Raw genomic sequence first — 23,379 nt, 5'->3', positions numbered from 1 at the left:
AATTATTACTTAGTAATAATTACTTAGTATCATAGTTTTTTATGTATTCTTATCACCTCTTATTGGCTAATGGAACATTTGATTTTTTTTAATTAAAAATTTTGCTTGCTGAGAAATTTGCATGAAATATATTTTTTTTGGGTTTTAGTGAAACTGAGGGGGGGAAAATCACACTTTCAAATTGCTGCTCTTTGCAAAGGAGGTAGGTTAAGGATCCAGTGAATTGAGAGTGTTGGGAAAACATAGCCTTATTCTTTTCCCACTTTTTAAAAATAGTATCTGATTACTTACCTCTACACGGTGCTACCATGAGAGTCTTACTTTAAATAACTGGATTATGAATATTTCGTTGTTTATTTTCTACTCTTAGATGAAATTAACATTTTCTTTAATAGTTCCCATACATAGATTTAAACTCAGTGTATACCTTTGGGGTTAATTTGTGTGTCTGAGTATACGCATGCAGTTCCGATGCTTTATTCCTTTATTGTCTCTGCCTTTATCATTACAATGTGAGAACCACCTATTAAATATGATGATCTAGGTCCACTGGCAGATTTCGTGACATTGAAACCATCCATTTTGAGCAAAGAGTTAATGAACTTGAAAGGCAAGGTTCACACTGGTCCTTACCCCCTGGTAATATTTCATATAAGGTTACTGGTGGGAAAGAAATCAAATTTCAGCTGTGAACATGATTGACAGGTGAGAGCAAGAAAGACAAAGGCATTTGGTCAGATGGGGAATTTGGGGAGGAGAAGGACAATTCCTTGAAGTTACTCTGTGATATTAGATATTATAAGCTGATATATGAAAAGTTCAATACTTGGTACTCTTGGGGGAGTTACTTAGTTTATTTTCAGAATGTCACTTTGGTTAAGGGATTTCAGTCATGGAAGCCAAAAATGATGAACCACTAGCTTTTCTGCTCTCTGGCTAATTTCAACCATGTACAGCTTCATGGCTTATTTCTGACAATTTTCTAGGCTAGGATATAAAAACTAAATCCTAAGCTATTTGGGGAGTCATTTAATTACCTTTTATGTATTCTCAGAAGCATTTTAGATTATATTATGGTTCTTGGACATATTACAAAATATTCATCCCAAGTGGTATCTCAAAAAGATTAAAATCTCTATTTCAGTAGCATCCCTTGATCCTGACTAACATTTTTCATTAGGGCATGTTACAGCTTAACATACGCAAATCAACCAGCATGCATGCTACGCCAAGATTGTGCCTTCTTAAAATAGGGCTTCTAATATGAAGATTAACATAGACAACAATTGCACACTACTTGTATGCCTTTCACCCGATTTGGCTATTTGATGTAAATTTTTCCATGGTACCATCTTTGCCAGGGAAACATGTGATGATGATGATGATGTTTTAACCTCCCACTAAGGGTGGCTTTTGAATCTGCCTTTGAGGCTGTCTTCTATCTTGAGTTGTGACAAGGGGACAATACAACTAACCAAGGTTTGCACTAAAGTGTAAAGTAGGTGTTCACATGTTCTTGCATCTTATGCACTGAAAAACCAATCAGAAGGTGGGGATGGACCTTAGCCTGCTCATGTCTATACTCTGCCCCTTTCAGATGTTCCTGACACTGGCTCAGATCCATCTGGATGCAACCAAGCCTTATAGAGCTGCCTCAGGGCAGGGCAAGTGGGACACTTACATAGGGGAGAGGCCCATTTGTAGCTTTACCTGTCACCTAAGGGAGAAACTGATGGAACTGGTATAAACAGCACTTCCTGGGCCCTAAGGACCCATCCATATTTTTTTCTAGTCTTACAATCGGTGGATGGAGTGGACATCTTTTAACCTGACTGCACCTAATCCGATGACATGAATTCAAACAGTTGTCAAACATTTAAGGAAGGCTTTATGATTTTGTGAACTGGGGAAAAACAAAGCACAACAAAAGCAGTAAAAAGTACTCGGAAATCTTGTTTCTATCTTGCACACCTGTCCTTCTGTGTTGCCCGTAATCATCCAGAAATAAAATGCAAATGTGGTTTCCTGATGCTGAGTGTTGGTGCGGGTGCCTTAGTGCACTGTGTATAGCTACTTCTTTCAAATATAAAAGTAAAGAAGCCATAACCAAATTTCCCTTGCAGAACCCATCAACATATTTTAACAGAAATTGTGAACCACGTGGTCGCATACAAAAGACATGTGAAAACCAACACTGTGAGTTCGGATTTCTTGGTGCCTCTATTTGAAAAATCCAGGTGGCTGGTCTTGACCCCATCTTCACTGAAGGCCCCTCAGGGCTTCTAAATACTTAGTTTTACGAGTAAATCCCCCACCTACAACAAGGGAAGGAGAAAGCTGTCTCGGCTGCAGATTTGGAGCAGAGACCCATCTATCCCAAATTCCACGAGTATGTCTCAAGCTAATGACATCAATATATCTGTTGGCACTGAGAAAATAAGGCCAATTTCATTTAAAGTGTTTTATTATTTGGACTCACCCTAATTTTTTTGTTATTGTTGTTTATTTGGATGATACTCCTCCCTAACTACCGCAGCACCCTCTTTCCATACAGGCTGGCTAACGTTTTTCTATGAGCACTGGCCCACTCCTGAGCCGATTTAATCAATTAATCATAGCAGAGCATGTGCAGCGTAACTAGCCTAATTATGCCATATAAACTTGTATTATTTTCAGTCAACTCCGGGGTACTATTGAAGGAGCCAACTTAAAGAAACATTAAGCATTAAGAAAAAAAAAAAAAAGGAATTTCTGCAAAAGTGCAGCACTCATTACTTAAAACAAAATGATGCTTCTGTAGAGCTTTCATTCCAAAAGCACACATTCAGTCACCTGCCAAAATCTCCGATTTACTGCTGCCGTTCACAGATGCCAATGTTTAAACTCCCTTCACCTGCTGCTTGCTGAGTCTTTTATTTCCTCCATCCAAAAATCACCGTAAAGTTGTTGTTTTGTGTCTGCAGTTTTGGCTTCTCCTGACACCTAATGAAGTTATCAGCAATAAATGAGCTAAAGCAGCAGGGTTGAGTTTTGTGGGTTTGTTTTTCGTCTCCATTTTGCACTATTAGGAAAATGGTAGGACAACAGTAAGACAGTGGTAAAAATCAGCACGCCTCTCTTTTCTGCATCTATAGGAAATATAGTCAAGTTAGTAGCACTTATAAAGTTTCAGATAGGAACTAATACCAAATGGAAGGTTATAGTGTCAGGTGCTCAGTGGGAAAATCCAACCAGCTGAGAGATTTACAGGTATTGTCAATAGAGACAAGGTGTCCGCCGAGCAGTGACCTCAGGTGTAAGCCTGCGGAATGATATTAACACGTAATTAACAATCCAGGGGCGCATTGTACAACTTAATCATCAGTAGGGTGAGCATGACAGTCCAAAAAGAGAGGCGAAGGGAGATTTTTTTGTTGGTTGGATTTTGTTTTCCCATTTTCCCTCGGCAAGCATCATCTAATAATGTAGTTTTTTTTCACATGCAGCTAGTGACGATTTCTTTTTAGTCCTCTCAGTCTATTGAAAAGCACAGTAAGTTCGTTTGCTAGCAGGTAGGCAGTGGAGGTGAGAATTGAATTGATCTGAAATGCTCCGAGAAATTGACCCTGAGGTCGCTCTTCCTTTAAATTGGGTTCCACAGACAAAGTTTCTTTTCTTCTTCTCTGGCTCCTGCGTGCTGCCAGCAGCAGCGTTGAGTTGGGGTTTGTAATTATTTAAAGGGATTCTAACGCCAGGGTTGACTCCCCCCTCTGCAAAGTTAATCAAAATAGAGACCTTTTGTTACCGGTGGTAGTTAATTAAAGGGCTGAGTCTATACTGCTGTGGTGTGCCTCTGGCTTGTTTATATTTTAAAAGGAGGTTCATTCCTGATGAACAGGAAATGGGGAAGAAAGCGAACATGAGGGTCTCTTACTGGGCTGAACATTTTGAATAGCAGAATGGAATTTTCTGTTTAACTTTCATTACTTCTTTTCCTCTTCTTTCTCTCTCTCTCTTTAATGGAATGATTAGAATTCTTTAAAAAAAATCTTAAGGTACTCACTGTACATTTAATAGTGTTGAAATCAAGCACTGCATTTTAGAAGGCGTGTGAGTCTGCTGGAAGAGATGCTTGGCATCTCTCGTCTCTCAGCGGTAAGGGTAGCCAAGAAAGATCAGAAATTCCTTTACCCGTGTTGACCTATTTGACCCAAACTAAGAACTGCTTTCTCATTCTTTGCTTCAGTGGGTAGCACATACTTGAAGTTCTGTCCCAATGCTCAAACGCTGTTTTGTTTATTTGGTATTGGTTTTCTCCAGACTTATTTTTAAATTTTTCTTCTTTTTTCTCCTTTTAAAGCCTGGAACAGTTTCTCACCATTGCCTGGTAGAATGAAAGTGAAAAGTGCACAGGCTACCTGAGCTTTACCAAGCAGGTTTGGAGGTTTGAAGCTGTCATAGTAAGGGAGGAGAAAGAATTCGTGATGGGGCCAGGATTTCTGTAAGCTGTGGAGCTGGGGCCGCTCGGCTGCCCAGGTCTGAGGGCTCCCAGCTGTTCTGCCTCCAAGCAGCATCTGGAGACTCATAAGACCTTTGAAGCCCCCTGGCATCCCATTCTTTCCCCCGACGTACTGCCTCTGGATCCTCAATGTTTTTCTAATCCACCAGAACCACAGAATCAGAACTTTCAGAACTTCTGCTTTCAGCCTGTCCTCATCTTATTTGTCAGTGATAAAGTTGTTCATTGGTGTGTCCTAGGCACTCTATTCAGCATGCGCAGTTTGGGGAACCTCGTTATGTTCCATCTGTTTGCTCTGATCTTCGATCACTTGGTAGCATCCTGACAAGACCCTAGTCTAAGGGCAACAAAGGCTGTGGTCATGAAATAGCACATGACCTGTGCTGCAAACCATCCCCGCAGATATGTGGCCACATAATAGACCCAGCTCTCAAATCAGGCTGATAGGAGTGTTTTGGTCCTGGCCCTGGAAGAAAAATACACTTGGTTTCTGCCTGAGAGTAGGAGGTTTTACAGAGGCGTGGCAAAATGTCACTCTGTTCAAGAGGGGGGGAAATAATAAGGAAGGATTTCTTTTTATTTGTTTTCTTCCTGTTTTGTTTGAGAGGGGTGATATTAGTAATAAAAAACATGCCATTGCTGTTGCTGAGAAGTTTTATTTTCTTAAGTATTGGTGAGGAGGCTGGGCTGGTGTGTGGTTCCTGCCAGACGTTTCTTTCTGTCTTTACTCAACATGTCACAGTGCCATTCAGATTTTCTCATCCTCTTCAGCATCATTTCCTTCCACAGTAATAATAATAATAATAAAAAGGCATCTTCCCATGTTTGCCACGGTTAACCAATGACATTTTCACTTTAGGAAAGATGAGATCCTTGTGTGTGATTTCATTGTGAATTTGTCAGGAGTTATTTGCAGAGCTATTGAGGAAGTAGTGAGGCCGTTATTCTGAGAATGCCTCTTTTTACTATTTCTTTAAAATTTAATTGGTATCAGGTCACTGTGACTCAAGGGTTCCTCTTATTTTTTCTTTTCTTTCCCTTTTTACTTTTTCTTTTGGTATTGCAAGCTGCAATAAAGTGACTTGTAATTTATAATCAAAGTTTGGAATCGGTAAACTAAACTGTAAAAACCGACTTTGGGGTTTGGCTCATAAAATAAATATTTGAAAAAATATAGCAATGAGGCTTGTACGGTAGAGGCAATGTCAGTACATCTATATCTGTGTCTATAAATATATGTGTGTTTTGTTTCACAGATTGTTAAAGCTGGTCTTGAAAAAGCATCTTCTGAAACTGTGACTTTTTCTAACATCCAAGTATAAGGATACATTGATGGGATATAAGCACAATCTCTTTAATGAACTTCTAATTTGTTGTTTAAACTCCATTCATAATTCACATTCCCTTATTTTTTCATGAAGGAGTATTATTTTTGCATGACAGAGTCAGAGTATGTGTGCTAGAATTCTCTGTCTGTAAGCTATAGTGCTCCTTAGCTCGGAAGACTTTTTTTTTTCTTTCCCCCTAACAAGGAAGCTCATTTAGAAAGAAATGTTTATGTGAAGTGCTTGTCAGTTGGCATTTTTACTGGTTTGCTAACCCAAAGGTAAAATATAAAGGCATGTCTTTTCCTGGCTGGCTTGTTGTTACTAGAAGGGTCCCTCCCTTGTTAGCTTGATAAATAATTTTACTAGGGGGACTCTGCTGTATTTTTATGCTTGCTGTCTATTTTCTGCTTGCTGCAAATAAATTTCTGTACTCAGAGGGCACTAAAACTCCAAACACATGGTATTTTCCCATTTTGCTGCTGGTCGCCTGAAATATTTATTTCATGTAGTGTGTTTAATTAATTTTTTTAAAAGGAAAAAATAATTCGTGATTAATAGCAAGTGAAAATTATCTATTTCTCGGGACCATTGGGTTTGACCTTGGACAGATAGCTTTTTAAAAGGCTTTGTGTGTCAAAGCTTCTCTAATATTTGTCAAATGGAAGACATGTTATTTATTGGGGGAGTCTTGTAGTTTTCTCATTATATATTTCCATGTCTGTTTTTTTCAAATTTAAATATTAAGCTGTTAATATGAGAAATGAATAGGGCTATAGAATTCTATCTAGAAACAAAGCACTACATAATAAAATCTTTACATTTGAAAAATGATACATTGTGTGAAAGTAGAGAAGAAATTGATCATGAGTATCAGTATAACTATCGGCATCTACCTGAGTCCTGGGCATTTAGTCCTTGGATTCATTAATACTGAAGAGAGCATGGTATGGCTCTCTGGGGCCAAGTGGGTCCCTGGTAGAAATCTAAAAAAAAAAACACACCCCAAAACATGTCAATAAAATAAAATAAAAATCAATGTATTCTATAGATTACACATACAATGCACATAGCATATTATAGGTATACAATGAAATGTTTAACAAAGCAGTTAAATTTATAAATGCTGGTTTAAAAAAGTGATCATTTTAAATTAATGCCAGATTATCTCATTAATTGAAATATATATTTTTAAAGCAGCCATTATGCTTGTTATTTGCTGTTTATTATGGGCTCATTAGCAATGTGTTGTTTTCAGAAATTGGGAAATACTTTTACAAAGGTACCAAACACATAAATTTGAAACCAGAATGCCAGCACATGTAACCAATGTCAAGGGTGCTGAAGAGACTGAGTCAGAGGTTACCCAGAGCTCAGTTTCTGCAAAGATCACCAAAATGAAGAGGAAAATGTAGACAAGGGGATCGATGAAAGTTTTAAAATATATATGGAGATCCACAGTCAAGATTCAGAATATTTCATTTTTGGGGCTTTGCACCATAATATTTAATCACAAATTTTTACTATAGATAGACTTTTATTTTTCTCTAACTCTACAACAGTGGAGACTATGATGAACATCATATTTTTTAATATGTACAGAAGAGTTAATATTTAGCATTTCTTCTGATCACTTGAGGGCCATTCCAGCATGTCAGGAGTTAGAGACAACTTCCGTGGAGCAGAAGACAGTGACGTTCTCTGAAGCCCTGCCCTTTGGAGGTCACCCAAAGCCTCCATGGGCTATGAAGACAACAGCTACCATGCACCAAGTATCTCCTAGACACCAGATCTATGCCATCTTTGACCCTTACAATAAATACAGAGGCAGATATTTTAATCTCCCTCATACACATTAGGACACTCAGGCACAAAGCAATTAAGGTATCATTTGACCCTTCACTATAGTCATGCAGATATTTCTACATAGACACTATCTCAACCAGTGAATTCCCTCATTCCTCCTCAGTGAAGCAGCCCGTTTTTAAGCTCAGCACATGTAGTATGAGCCCAGGTCCCCTCTCCTTCTTTGTCATCTTTTTCTGAGTGGGATTGACTGAGGCCCAGAAGAAAATGAATATAATGTGATTAGTATCAAGGCTAGAGCTATGGCTGTTAGTGATCTTGACCCAGGACACCTCCGGCTCTGAAAACAAATGATTCTGTAGTTTGATGTTGGTAGGTAATGAGTGGCTTTTTCTACTGAAAAAGAGAGTGTCCTTTATGATCATTTAAAAAACAATAGGTGGCCCATTTCCTTAATACCCTGTAATGTGTAAAGTATCAGGTACACTGTTGGCACTCAGGAAATTGCTGGATAGTGAAGGTAAATCAGCATTAAATCACTCTAATAAAAGTCCTATTTAATAAAAAGTTATCAGCAAAATCTGTAGTAACACTAAAAAGGATACACAGTTTCTGCATCTGTAAGACAGGAATTGCCCCTCAAAGGCATGTGTAGAAGACTAAATATGATAATATATGTAAAGTACCTGGATTAAATATGATAATGTATGTAAAGCACCTGGCACAGGGTAAACACTCTGCCATGCTTGGCCTTGGACAATATTATATGGAATAAAAATTTGACCTTGACACCTTGCAAGGCTTGGTTTGTTTTAGAATCACTTTGCCATTATGATATTGGACATTTCCCCCTAAACTTGAAAATAAGTTTTTCAAGATTGGAAAACTAAGAAAAACATACAACTAAAGTTTATAGCTTCCCTCCTCTGAAAAAAAAAAAGCACTCCTCCTGAAAAATAAAGTTGTGCTTTGGGAGTTTTGTGGTCAAATCATTTAGGAAAATTAAGGGTTAGAGAAAGTTAAACATTTAATCTTGCTATCATCCACCTCAGAGGCTTTGTATACTAATATGCATGATGACCCTCCGTGGGGAAGGACCAACTCAGGTGGTATATGGTATCTTTCATACTTTCACGAACATGGAACCAGTTTTTTAATCAACCATCTTATGGATTGCACACTGTATGGGGGCACTTTTGAAAAATGGTTGGCTAAAGTATTGGTCCTTTTTTTTTTTTTTTTTTTTTTTAGTACCAATAGACTTTTATTAATTTCCCCCCATGAAACCCATTACCTGAAAAATTCATTTGTCATTCTGTGTATTCGTTTTATTAATCAGAAAAGCAAGAGCAGTGATGTAATTCCATTGATGTATACTCAGAAGATAAGAAAACGTTATGAGGGTAACCCTATAGGTGTTTACAATTGGGTAAAGGTCATTATTCCCATTAATAATGGGAGTGGCTCGTGAGCGACATTACTGTCTTCATGGGCTCCCTGTGGGATTTCAGGACCCCAGTTTAGGACTCTCTGCTCTTGTAGAAAACCCAGGATCACTGTCTAATTTGACCCAGACATTTGTGATGGAATGAGCCTTCCAAGAAAAGCAGAGGTAGTATAAGAATGTGTTAATTTCCTAGGGTCTTGGCCAGGGATTCTTTAGATATAAAAACTGTGCTTTCAGGTTTCTGTTCCTTTATCATAAGTATAAAGGTATCTATTAAGGGTATAAAATAGAAGCTGGCTTGTGGGAAAAATTGGGATGAAGGTACATTCTCTTTGTCCCACCTTCCTCGCTTTTCTCTTTTTGCACATCTGCTTTGTTTTACCTCCAGAAAGCAGGCAGGCCTTCTCTGCTGTGCAGCACAAATTATTCCCACCATCACCCCTGGGTCCCACCCTAAACATGCCCGTTCATTTTCAGCCCTTAGCAGAGGTTGGCTGGAGACTCTAAGTGCCGAATCTCAGAAAAGATAGCTGATTGGCTCCTCTTGGTCAGGTGTTCATCTCTTGTCCAGTCAGCAGTAGCTAAGAGTGGGTCCTCATGGCCCCTTGCCTGCTTCATTAGATTTTCTGAAAATGGGGTTATGGGAATTGTCAGAAGAGATAGCTGATTGGCTCCTCTTAGGCGTATATCTCTTGTCCAGTCAGCAGTAGCTAAGGGTGGGCCTTCATGGTCAGCTGCCTGCCTCATCGGATTGTCTGATAATGGGGTAATGCGATTGGGTAAGGCTTGGCCAATGACCAGTTCCCAATAGGGGAGAGGGAAACTTGTACTGAGATTCATGTGCACCCCTTTAGAAGAGAGGAGTGAGTAGGATTGGGGCATACACGGGTCTCTGAATCTGAAGACTGGATTGTGGAGCTTTAAAAACATTGATGCTGTGCCTCAGACCAATTGAATCAAGAACCTTTAGGGGCCGGTGGGGCTCAGACATCAGTATTAAAAAAAAAAAAAAATCCCAGTGATTCTGATGTATTAGGATTGAGAACTCCTAGTAGAAGAACCCCCAGGGACACAGTTATCTACTGAAACCCAGAAAGGGAAGAAGCTGCTGGTGAATTTCCCACATTTTACTCTGAGTTTTACAACTCAGCATTTCTGAGGTCCAGTTTAAAATGGAAAGGGATGAACAATTGCTTTGCATTTCCCCTGCTTCATCTGCCCTTCCTGGTTCTTCATTAACATCAACGCTATTCTTTATAAGCAAGGCCAAGGCAGTCAGGTAAGGTATCCAGGGAAAGTGAGTTGAAGCTGGTGTCCAGAAGCCTCAGTTTGAAGCCAGACTTGGCCACTAAAGCAGCCATGTGACCTGAGTGGGTCACATTCCCCCGATTGCCCTGCTGAGTCTTGCTCTTCTCTTTTGGAAAATGGGTCCATTGAGCTATGGTCAGAGGTCTTCCATGGGTCTCACAAAATCAGTGAAGTGATCAGTTCATCCCAGAGCCAGCACCTGAACTAAGAGAGATACATAGAAGATTTTGAGTTGTTAGAATGGCTCATTTTAACGGTGTTGATGGTGCTTTTAAAAACAGTCTGCAGAGAAAAGAGAATAATGTATTTAGTTATCAAGTCACAAGGATGGAGGTATTCCCAAATTATTTGCACAGACTTCTGCAGATACCAATCAGATATTTATATTATTCGTCATCATCATCAGACACTTATTTACTGTGTGATTGGGGTAAAGTAGAAACAGGACTGAGGGAAAATGGTGCTGGCTGGAATTAACCAAGATGCTTGATCGCACGCTGTCAGACTCATTGATTCTCCACTAAAGCATAGTATTAAACCACACAAAAGTGGGCCTGCTCCAAAGGCACTCTTCACTCTGCCTTGTAAGACAATTACGTTTTAAATTTCTCATCTCCTCTTGGACGCTAAACTGTGTGAGCGTGAAGTTCATGCCTCATTTATTTTTGTGTCCAACACAGCTCTGTATCGGTGAGTAGCACATGGTAGCTGTCTCGGATCCTTTCCAGAATGCAGCAGGGTATACCTGAATAAGCAATTAGGTACACAAACAAGCAAACAAATGGGAGATAAGAGCCTGGTAAAAGTGTGTGAAATGACCAAGATGACGTCTTTGCAATCTGTCAAAATTAGAAGTATTCTCTTAACTTTTTTCTAGGTTTTCAAAAGACCCCTAGCCTGACATTTCTTTGTCACTTTTGCAGACTAAGTTTCCTTTGCTGGACAGCCTGTTAAATGTAGTCTGCACTAGTGCTGTTTCTTAATGTTCTTCTTTGGAGATCTGTTGGAAAGTCGGTCTTTTTTTCTCTGACTGGTTTGTTGTCAAAGTTATTATACTTTAATTATTTTAAGATTTAATTGAACAAGTATCTGTTGTGTATTACCTACACAATAGAAAATGAACATGGTGCTGAGGATATAGAAATAAATAAGACACATTCTTGCTTTCAAGATTTATTATTGATTAGGACAGTTAAAAACATAAATGCTGGTCCTGTTTGATAAATGCTTTCCAGAAGATATGAGGGAAGAAAGGGAGGGGAATTTTTCAAACTTGGGTTTATGAGGTGAACAGGAGGGGTGTAACCATTTTGTAAACACCATGTGTAAAAGCAAAAGCTTCAGGAGTATCAAAAGTAACCTAAATTTTTAATCTGGGATAAGGAAGATTTTCCTTAGCCTGATGTAAAACCCAAATGCTATAAAGCAAAGGCTTGGTAAGTTTGATTACGTAAGCGTTTAAAACTTATGCAGAGCAAAAGCACGACAAAACAAAAACACAACAAACAACATGAAAAGACTAAGTGGGGAAAGTTGCAACCCACAAGATAGTCAAAAACCTAATTTCCTTAATATAAATAGCTCTTGGAAATCCATAAGAAGATAAATGACCTAATAGGAAAATATCCAGAGAAGAATGGACAGTTTTGGGGGAAAAAAGTACATATGAATGGCCAATAACGTTATGAAACAATGTTCAACCTTTCTCACAACCACATAATAATGATATTTTCTTTTGGCTAGAATGTAGAATGATTGGCAGTCTCCATACACTGTTGTGAGCATTTAAATTGGATAACCTCTTAGGCAGCTAATATTTATACCATCTTATAGCACAGAATATTCACAGACATAACACCTTTTTATACACATTTCGTGTTTGGGGATTTTAATTCAATACAGCGCTTGGGATATAGCTGGAATAAACAGTGTGTTAATGTGTGTGAGTTAGGGAGGAAGGATTGCCTCAGACACAGGCCAAGATGGGTAGACAGGGTGCATATCAAGAAGAAATTGGAAGGTCAGGCCAAATAAGGCGTGAAAACAGGAGGCTGAAACTCAAGAGAGGAATGAACTAAAGTGGCCAGTGCCTTGGCATTTGGCATGTTTCCCTCCTCTGAAGCCACTTCTGCCTAGAATTCATTTTTCAAATGTGAAACGTTTTCAAATGTGAAGCCATCCAGGTAGCCCCTCCTCCTGATCAACCTAAATTTGCTCTGAGCTCTCCACCAGATAAAAGAGACTTATGTGCGTTAATTGAATTAAGGCTGGTATTGTTCATTGAGCTGTGGCAGCGGTTCCTCTGTTCTAGGCTTTTTCTGTATCATCTGCATTGTCACAGCCAAAAGTGTTGGGGGAAGAAAGGGAGGGGCATTTTTCAAAGAACTACATGGGGATTTGGTCACGTGTCCGCCATTAACATCAATCGCAGGTGCAGGGCAAAAATGCCTCACACGTCCCTCCACACACCTCTTTGAAAAACGGCCCCTCTGGTGTTGCTACCAGACTCCCCTCCACTGATACAGGATTTGGGGGCTTTGAAGTTGGTTGTGGAAATTTCACTGCTTTCTTTGACTCCAGCAAATTGCTCCAAAATGCTACAAATGTAAAAAAGACTAAGAAAGCTTTAGCAGCAGCTTAGAGGTGGAATCCCCTTAAGCCATTGACAGAAAAATGTGTTTCTTCTTTCAGTTTTTAATTTGTGAGTTATATCTTAAAATACAGCAATGCAGTCATAGTCTTTTCTTAGGAGAAGGAAAATGAAGAGTGAGTCGGGCAGGGGCTGGCAAAGAAAGGGGGAGATTTTGTAGTTCTAATTCTTTGACCTTGTTGCATTTGGGGGAAGTCCTAGAAGCAGGGACAAAACTTCCTGCAAAGAAATTATGTAAAACATGTGTTGTTCAATGTGGTTGAAAAGCATTTCCAGCATGGGTCCAGTTGGAACTCTTCTGTGAATTTAGATTTGACTGGGTTGAGAGAAGCTGGTGACGCCACGGCTGGAAACCTTGTAGACCTATAGATCTATCCTGCCTGAACCCAGGACAGCAGAGGATAGGGAGATTAGAACCCACTACGTTTGGCCTACAGGATGCAGTTCTTGGCCATGCTTAAAATTTTGCCTTAACAGTTTCCTGTTTTATGGGGAAGTGATTGGGCTTTGGTGCATTTATAAAAAAAAAAAAAAAAAAATTCGCTGAGATATTTTTTTCTTATAGTATGCTAACACTGCACCAGGCTAGAAAGAATTATGGAGTGGTGGAATTGACCGCTAGAAGCTCCCTGGGCTTCAGTTACCACCTCCATAAATTTAGGGATTTGGCATGAATCAGACGTTTTCAAACTCGTTTTATTTTGTTTTGTTTCTGCAGAGGAGCCGTTTTGGAAACTGAAAGTTTATCTGGGATCACTATGTAAAAGAGAAATTGGAAGCCACTGAGGGTGGAGCTGATTCTCCAAGTTCTTAGACCTTCCTCCCTCCCGCTCATCTCCCTGGGACTCTAGGTTCTATGCAGCCCAATTTGAATATCTATGAGAAATACTTCTCTCTAAGGAAATGTCAGCTCAGACAGTCTTGGATGTAGCAAAGGACCACTTTTTTTTTTTTTTTGACTGAAAATGTGGGGATTCCTCAGGGTGGAGCAAACTACACAGATATCAGTGCCAGACCTTTCTAGCTTTGTGACTTTGGGAAAGTCACTTTCCCTCTATAGATGCTTGGTTTCCTCGCCTTTCAAGTGAGAATGCTAGAACAAACCTGATGGAATTCTTATACAGGTTAAATGAATGAACCCAGGTGGCATCTATTAAGTGCCAATACCAGCTGGCTGCTCTTTTCCTACTCATGCTCAGCATTTAGCACAGAAACTCGCACAGAACATATTCCCAGTAAATGTTTGCTGGATTGACTGTCAGTAGTATGCCCATAGGCACGGGCTCAGAAGAACCAGTTGTATTGTATCTTCTCAATTCCACATCTAGAGACTTTACACTGGTAGCAGAAAATTGGCCATAGTGGGAATATTTGCAGAAGGGAATATAAACACTGTAAAATCAGAGCCTTATCTTGACCCACCCAGAGAGCCAGTTGCTAAACATTTAGCAGCTCACCATTGCATGAGCTTCCCAGATGAACAATTTGAACAGAGGAGTATCAAATGTATATCTACTATTGCTAGTCTGGTGGTAAGCACAAAAGAAGCAGAGAAGTTAGAGATAGCTGTAGGCTGCAGATGTCAAAGAAAGATCTTAGAAAATGGAGAGGTTATGGATACCCAGGAAGAAGTAATAGGATGTTCCAGGGCTACAGGGAATAGGATAGGAGGGAACATGGCTAGGTTATTAAGGGAATGGCTTTGGAATCTGAAAGACTGGGGAGAAGACAGGCAAGCAAAGAGCTGAGGAGGGATGGCTGGATAACAGGACAATTTGGAAGGCCAGGGCTGGAGGAAGGTGTTAGATTAGGCAGAGCCCAGAAGGATGCTTAGGTAGTGTTAGAAAGGAAGGTAAATCTTAATTCCATCCACAGCAATGATTCCTTTACCTTGCAGATATGTCCAACAGCATGAAAAGCATCAACCTGTCAATTTTAGTGGCTTTCTTAGCCTTTTGAGCTGGTGCAGAGTCTAACTAAATACCTTCCAAACACCTGAAGAAATTTAGATAAATCAATGGAAGAAAGATCCAAAAAAAGGAACAAAGACAGGAGTGGGGCTTTGGGGGCTGTGGTCTGAAGATGACAGCAATGGATCCCACCACCTGGTCTTTGCTGCATCCCTCCCAGATTCCAGCTGATGGGTCCTGAAACCAACATCAGTTGTTTGTATTTAACTTGTTGTACTTTGACTCCTGCCTCCCTAAGAGCCAGGGACAGCTCCCTCTAGGTTGGTGCTTCCCAACGTTGGTGACTTGTGAAAATGATCTGAAAAGCTTTTCAAATCCCAATGCCTATTCCCCAGCCCAGATCAATTAAATAATCCTGGGGTGGTACCCAGGCATCAATAATTTTTTCAAAGCTCCCTGGGTGACTGTACTGTGCAGCTAAGGCTAAGAAGCACTGCTCTAAGGCATGGGTTCTCAAACTTCAGTAAGCCTCACACATTGCATGGCCTCACTCCAAGTTTCTGATTCAGACAGTCTGAGTGTAGAGCCTGAGAATTACATTTCAAATCAGTTCCCAGGTGATACTGGAACAGGGACCACGTCTGAGCACTTGAGAAATCTCTGCCTTCAGTAACTAAAGCAGGATTTGGAAAACAATTTGATAGAGGAGTTATAGACCGCATCCCATCCCCAGCTCTGCAGCTCTCACCCAGAGAAACTCACCCATTTAAAGCGGTGGGTCTCAACTGGAGGATACTGCTCCTCCAGGGACATTTGGTGATGTATGGAGGCATTTTTGGTTGCCAAGACTCAAGGTATGGGGGCCACTGGCCTCCAGTGAGGTTGAGAGGAGGGATGATGCTCGACATTCTACAATGCACAGGGAAGACCCTCCCACAAAGTGTTATCCAACCCCAGATGTCAATCTTGCTGGGACTGAGAAACTCTGGTTTAAAGTCTCTGAGGCTGTTTGACTTCCTAGGTGGAGTGGGAATAGTGACACCTGTCTTTCTAGATTGTCGCTCAGAGAGAATGAGACCGTGCAGTGGCTTAGGCAGGAAGTGCTCAGTACATGGTAGACGTGCTTGACCTCCTAGCTGATTAATTTAGTGATGTAAACTTGCGTGAGGGGGCTTGACCTCTGTGAATGTGTTCTTCTCATCTGCAAAATGGGCACAATAACAGAGTCAGTGTTCTGAAGAATGCTCGTAAGGATTAAAGGGGATAATCTACGTAAAGCCCCTAGAAGTGCTTAGTAAACGTGATCCATTATTGCCATTCCTGTTAGATGTTTACACAGGCCTTGATTCTGAAGGTTGTCTTGAAGGGTCCAGGATGGTCACCTACTACTTCTCAATTTGTAGGTCCATCAAACAGGTGGAAAGGCAGCAAATTTCTAGTTTTCAGGAGGCAAGGACTCAGGAACAGTAGCAAAAATAACAGCAACTATTTAGTACTGAGGGCCACATCCAAGACCCAACCAGATGATAGCTCCGACAGTGCCCAAGTGCATGTGGCCGCTGCAAAAACCTGAGGTGTAATTTTTACCTACATGTTTCTAGCCTCAGTGTATGCCTGTTTTAATGAGAATTTGGTGAAGTGAAATATTGAGAAGATAAAAGACCTTCAGACTCACCTACCATGAGGCAGATATGTCTCAAGGCAATAAATGAATTAGGATGGCTCCCTGCAGGCCTTCCCATTTTCCAGATAGAACAGGAATCTGAACCGGGGTCTGTCTGACTTCAACACCTGGGCTCTCAACCAGCCTGTGGGTCATCTTGTGAGTTACAACAGGAACCCAGCAGAAGACACCAGGGACCATGAGGGGTCATCGACAGACACCCAGCCCTGCCAGACTTCCTTTGCAGAGCTTCCAGCTCCTATCTGAACTACAGCCGCAGAGGTAAAATGCCCTTTCTCTAATCTGCATGCAAAATGGATTTGAGCAACTGGATTTTATTGAGTAACAGACTCCCTCTTCCCCCACCCCCAACATTTGAAAACATATTGTCCTCTTTACTGTAGTTCATTTTGCTTTCTGAGGTGATTAATGAATTAAAGATGCAGCGTATTTATTCTTTTGCCTGATTACCATTCTGTAATAAATCTAAGCTCTGGAGTCTGTCGATACAAGAAGGCCAACCTGCCTCTTTGGAAAATAAAGATTTGTACATTAAGCTTAACTTCCAGCTCTCCGACGCAGGAGAAAATTCACCTTTAGAGCCTTATAAAAATAAATAGGGAACTCAAAGAGATGTTAGCTGGCGGGTGGAAGATGCCATTTCTGAGGACTGGAAGGTGTTGTGCACACATCTCCCTGGACATAGGAAAGCCTGATGCCCTGTAGATGGGATTTATTTATTGGAAATGCAGAACACTGAGCTGCTCACGGAGGCGATGGTGGGCAGGGAGGAGATGCCCAGCAAGGCCTTGTCCCAGGTCCAGCGGGGAGAGTCCATGCTTCACCCTCCGAAGCCCTCACTTTATATAATTCTTGTTAAATTTGACCCATATCAGGGCAGGAAAAACATACAAATAGACAAAACTAGGTTGCTGATATCATTTCTCATTTTTTAAAAACTTTTTTTTAAGAAAAGGAAAAAGCAAAAAATAAAACAAAAATCTCCCTTGCCTTGTGGCTCCTGTTGGTCCATTTCTCAGTTGATTTGACAGGATGTGGATGTATCTGTGCATATGTATAATCAAACTAAGGTAATGATCAAAACTCAGATTGAATGAGTGACTCCTGTAGCTAATGTTTGCCTTTTTTTTTTTTTTTTTTTTTTTTTTGAGACACAGTCCTGCTCTTGTTGCCCAGGCTGGAGTGCAATGGCACAATCTTGGCTCACTGCAACCTCTGCCTCCTGGGTTCAAGTGATCCTCCTGCCTCAGCCTCCCGAGTAGCTGGGATTACAGGTGCCTGCCACCACACCCGGCTAATTTTTGGATTTTTAGTAGAGACGGGGTTTCGCCATGTTGGCCAGGCTGGTATCAAACTCCTGACCTCATGATCTGCCCGCGTCAGCCTCCCAAAGTGCTGACATTACAGGCATGAGCCACTGTGCTCCACCTAATATTTGCATCTTAATGGTAGGTAGTCTTTCTTTATATGCATTTAATTCATCCCCAGACAGCCAAAAGATTATCTTCCAGGACTCTATAAAATGCCCTAAGAGGTATTCAAGATTCTATCCAAGTCCATTTTTCTGGAAAGAGAGTCTCTACATTCGTCAGAGCCTCAAAAGCTTCAGTAGCCAAAGAGAATTTGAGAATCAAACCACAGGGTTCCAAAGGCCTTTTCCTTCCTGGTGAGAATCCCAGCTCCATGAAGTGGTGGAAAGAGTCAGGAACTGGAGGTTCCTTAGGGCCCTGCAAATCTCACCAAGATAAAGGATTCAGGCCAAGTAGAGTCCAGTTCAGGGTTCATCCACTAACTCAGGTTGGCGATGGGGGTCGTTACACTTTTCCCTTGAACCTTGGCTTCTTCCCCCAAGACCCACACTTGTGGCATGGTCAGGAGGGTCAGGTGGCCACCAGGGTGCAGTGTCAAAGGAACGCATGTCCAGGATCAACCCTCCAGAGATGGTTGGTTTGGTTAGCACTGAAAAGTGGGCAAGATGTTCCTATGGGCCCTTCCTTCCCAGAAGCACCATCACTCCCTCAGCTCAGTGTGGATCTGCTGGGCCAGCAACAGGGAGGACTGGGGGTCTTGCACCACAGTCCCCACTCTCTGCTATGAATCCCCCTTCCTAACCAGCCCAGGCCCCTCTGACCATTCCCTCAGCTCTTATAGCCTTTTGTAAGACCATAAGATTAATCTCTCCCACACTGGTCTAAAAGTGCCATAAAGATGGAACTGTGTCCTATTTTGATGCGCGGGGATTGCCTTTGTATCTCTAATGGCAGAGTGTTGGCAATTAATTGGTCCTTATATATATATGGATATGTACATTGTTTTGAAAAAAAGGAGCCAATGAGCTATAGAGATGTTGTTCTGGATGCAGATCAGAATTACTTGTGAGTTGTTTGTGTTTTGTTTGTTTGTTTGGTTTCATTTGTTTTTAATACACAAACCTAGGCCTAACAGCCAGGAGGATCAAAGTGGTCCAAGGTCTATCACTGCAGGGTAAATTGTGGATGGCCCAGAGTCTGCCAGACTTGGTGTCCAGTCCTTGTCCTGTCAGTTTCTAGCTGTGTGACTTGACGCAAGTGTCTATACCTCTCTGAACTTCAGTTTCCTCATCTATCAAATGGGAGAAAATACTGCCTACCTTGGAAGATTTCAGAATAGTGCTCTCAGTGTAGGGCTTTCAACATCCCTGAGCTTGCTAAGTTTATTAGTCCATTCTTATACTAATAAACACATACTTGGGACTGGGTAATTTATAAAGGAAGGAAGTTTAGTTGACTCAGAATTCAGCATGGCTGGAGAGGCCTCAGGAAACTTACAATTATCGCAGAAGGGGAAGCAACATGAAGGCAGGAAGGAGAAGTGCTGAGCAAAGGGAAAAGAGCCGCTTGTAACACCATCAGTTCTCATGAGAACTCACTATCACAGGAACAGCATGGCGGTGACCACCCCCATGAATCAGTCACCTCCCACGGGGTCCCTCCCACAACACGTGAAGATTGTGGGACCTACGGTTCAAGATGAGATTTGGGTGGGGACACAGCCAAATCATATCACTGAGTGAAGGGGAGGTAAGGGAGAGTTGTGATGTCATAGACCCAGGTCAGCAGACCTTTTCTGTAAATGGCCAGGTAATCAATCATTTAGGTTTCAAGGGCCACATGATCTCTGTTTCAGCTGCTCAACTCTGCCATCGACAGTATGTAAATAAATGCCCCTGGCTGTGTTTCAATAAAGCTTCTTTTTTTCCACAAAAACAGGTAATTGGGCCGGATTAAATTCCCATAGGCCCAGCTTGCAGAGACAACATAGAGGATTGCAGCTGGGTGTTTTGGGTCTTTGATAGCAGAAAATGTGGCTCTGAATGGTGTGAACGCCCTGGGACTTGTTATCTCTCATGAGAAGTCCAGGAGTAGGTGCCCTTGCAAAGCTGTTTATTTCCACAGCTGAATGACATCAGGGCCTGGACTCTTGCCCTCTCCCTGCTCCACCATTCTCAGGCTTCAAATGTAAGACATGTGTAAGGTTCGAGGTACCACGTCTTTTACACCATCCCACCCAAAACCAGAGGCAGAGAGTGTGCAGTGTTTATTCCTTCATAAGAGTAAGGAATGTTTTGCAGAAGTCACTTCCCCACATAGTTAATAGGCTGCAATTATCAGGCATCCATCAGTCTGTCAATGGTTGGCATTGGTTATGCAATTAACCATTACAGGCTTGGACTGGTCAAGGTTCACCCCACACATGCTCCGCAGGGTTGGGGATCTGCCATATTTCCCCGGAACCACACTGTCTGGGCAGACCTGAATAAAATCCTGACTTTCATTAACAAAGAAGATGGGTGGGTTGGACCACTGTGGGCTGCCACAGGGTGCTCCATGCCCCGAGGGTTGTCACACGGACAAAAGAAGGCACTGTGGGTGACAGTACTTTGTAAACAGCGGGGCTTCTTCAGGATGTGCCCTGTGGAAGTCTTCTTCCATCGGGGAAGTTATCAGGCTCTAAGATGTATTATTTCTGAGTAAACCAGTGTGCCCAGTTCACAGCTACTTCTCCCTTGCCTATCTCAGGGTCCCCAGTGGACACTGTTGACCTTATTCAGCTATGAACTGATTCCTCACTTTTCTTCCCCATAATTCTTCTTCCCTTGCAACCGGAAGAAGAAAGAAACTTCTAGGTAACAAATGCAAAAAAGAAGTCTTCCAGCAAGGCAGGCACACTTCCTAGGACCAAGAAATACTTATTCCTTCCATCTTCTCCCGAAACAAACAAACAAACAAAATTGCTAAGATGAAGAGGAGAGAGGCTGCCCTGCCAGGACTTTGCATTTAATTATGCAGTGAAAGCCACTTAGCAGAAATCCCAGGAGGCCTGAAGGGTCGGCAGTGGCCATGGCGGGGGAATCTGTTGAAAGCAGGGTTTGCTCCACTTGAAATGCATCCCACCTGCCTGAAAGGTCCCTCTTTTTGCCTTTAAAATACATGGAATTGTGAACTACATTGAGAAAAAACTTCAAACCTAAGCTAATAGTTTGAGGCTGGCTTTCCCAACATCCAAAAATGATCACAGGTGATCCTGTCCTGAGGAGTCTGGTTGATACTTTTTTGGAAGTGTAATTTACAAGGAGTAGAAGGCTTTTTACTTCTCAACCAGAATTGCTAGAATCAGATGTGAAAACTCCCTGAGAACATCTCAGTGGTCGTGTGTGTGTGTGTGTGTGTGTTTGCTAGCTAATTATTAAGACATCTAAAGCTGTCCAATGAGAAGCATAATGTAAGCCACATTTTAAATCTTAAATTTTCTAACAGCCTCATTTAACAAAGAGAAACAGCTAAAATGATTTTTAATATTATTTCAAATGCCATAAATTAAAAGTATTATGATATCACTGCATACTCATTTTAAAAAAAGGATTACTGAGATATTTCACAAATCTCTTTTTTGGTGCCAAGTCTTTAAAATTTGATGTATGTCTCAATTTGGATGCTAAATGTTCAACAAGGTTAAAGTGAAATGGAGTCTGACCAAAACAATAAAGATGTGCTTAACAGAAAGAAACAATATTTTACACTGCTTCAGTTTTTAAATTTAAACATAAAGTAGTTAGAGTCAAATAAAATTAATAATTCAGTTCCTGAGACACACCGGCCACATTGCCAATGTTCTGTAACCACACATGGGCAGCGGCTGTCACATGAAACAGTGCACTAAGCTCTAGAGTTTTCAGTTACTTGAGTTATCTAGTTGAAAACCTTTACCTGCCAGATTGAGGCTTAGCTTTGGTGTCTGGAAACTCCAGTGCTTAATGGGTGCACCCTTCAGCCCGTACGATAAATCCACCTGAGCGGAAGGTCTGCTGTCTGTTTCCATAGTATAAACACCTAGTGCAAGCCTAGATGTAACACTGACTTGATATTTGTTGAACGGATGAATGGACAGGAGAAGGCACAAATGAGCCTCCTGACCGGTAGACACATTTGAATTTGAAACTGAGGCCTGAAGGCTTTTTGTTTTTGTTTTGTTTGGATTTGATTTGGATCTGAAAAAGAAGGGAAAGATCTGCTCTGTTTTCTGGGCCTGGGGAGGGGGCTGAATCCAGGCAGGCAAGTATGATGGCCTCATAACCAGACCTACTTCCCGGGTGGGATGATGTCTCCTCTCCATCTTCCACTTGTTCTCCTAGGAGTGAGTACAATACTGGGTTGGAGCCCTGGACAACAGCTTTGCGGTGAGTGGGTGGCCTTCTCCAAAGCATGGGGGCTTAAGAATGAGGGTTAGAAAGAGCTTGGCACTTCAGCCTGGAGTCCCAGGTCTACAGATGTTGAGAAATTTGTCTTCTTAGGTCTGTGTTCGGGGACAAGGCTGAAAGACCTTCTGTGGTGTTAGTTGGCATCCAGGGTGTAGATGATGTAAAGAAATGTTTTGTGGTCTGGATAGACAAAGGGCCTTTAAGCCTACAAAATGTATTTTTCTCAAGGGTCGTGACTATATCTCTGACTCCTAGGTCCTGGAGCCGGTGAGGGAGTTCACTTACCATTTCCTTATCCTTCCATCCATTTATTCATTCACCTGTCACATCGTCTATGAAGAAACTCTTGTGCAAGGCAGTAGGATGCTGGGACTATCGATGGGAACAAAACAAACCTTGTCCATGTCCACATACTGCTTCATAATTCATTAGTGTAGATGGGCTTTAAACAAGTAATTCATTACAATTGTGCCAAGTACCATAAAGACTGGAAACAGAATGGTGTGACTAGATGTGGTCTGAATATTACATGTTTTAAGTTGAATATTTAGAAATGAACAGGATTATGTCTTGAGAAGTTAAGGGAATAGGGATGGAAAGGGGGAATGTTTTCCAAGTAGAGCAAGGAATGTCCTAGAAGGCTGAAGACCAACAAGAGCTAATAGCTGCCCAGTGGTTTTGAGCCTGTGGACTTAAGTGGTTGTGAGCCTGCGGACCAACGGCTCATGTTGAACCAGAGACACTGTTGTGTCCACTCTTGGCTCCCTCGTACCCAGCTGAGTGCCCTGCTCAACAAATATTTTCTGTATAAATGAAGGCAAATAGTTACCCTTGGTTAATCCTAGCTTTGGAGATCATTCCTGTCAAACATCTAAACACACCGTCTCCTCTCTTCTCAATCCATTGGGTTTCATTTGGAATTGTGTGGATAATTCTTCTTTCTTTGGCTTTGAGGACCATTTTTTCTTCTTCTCCTCAAGACATTGTAGGGGCAGTGGAGATTCCTGCTCCCTT

The 23,379-nt window shown here is 41.4% G+C and overlaps 1 protein-coding gene across 2 annotated transcripts in view; it reads left to right on the top strand.

Annotated features, from left to right (window-relative positions):
- MAF (MAF bZIP transcription factor) overlaps window positions 1-23,379 on the top strand; it is a 391,888-nt gene that overhangs the window by 15,674 nt on the left and 352,835 nt on the right. The window contains exon 3 of one of the 2 annotated variants that reach the window (XM_074026757.1): window positions 1,598-15,052. The exons of the other annotated variant lie outside the window; for it this stretch is intronic. The gene's annotated coding sequence lies outside the window, so the exon portion shown is untranslated. Of the gene's footprint in view, window positions 1-1,597; window positions 15,053-23,379 lie in introns of those variants that run through there. 2 annotated transcript variants of the gene reach the window in all.

Source organism: Macaca fascicularis, chromosome 20 (genome assembly GCF_037993035.2).
Source record: "Macaca fascicularis isolate 582-1 chromosome 20, T2T-MFA8v1.1".
NCBI lineage: Eukaryota > Metazoa > Chordata > Mammalia > Primates > Cercopithecidae > Macaca > Macaca fascicularis.
This window is presented reverse-complemented; position numbering and strand designations above follow the sequence as displayed.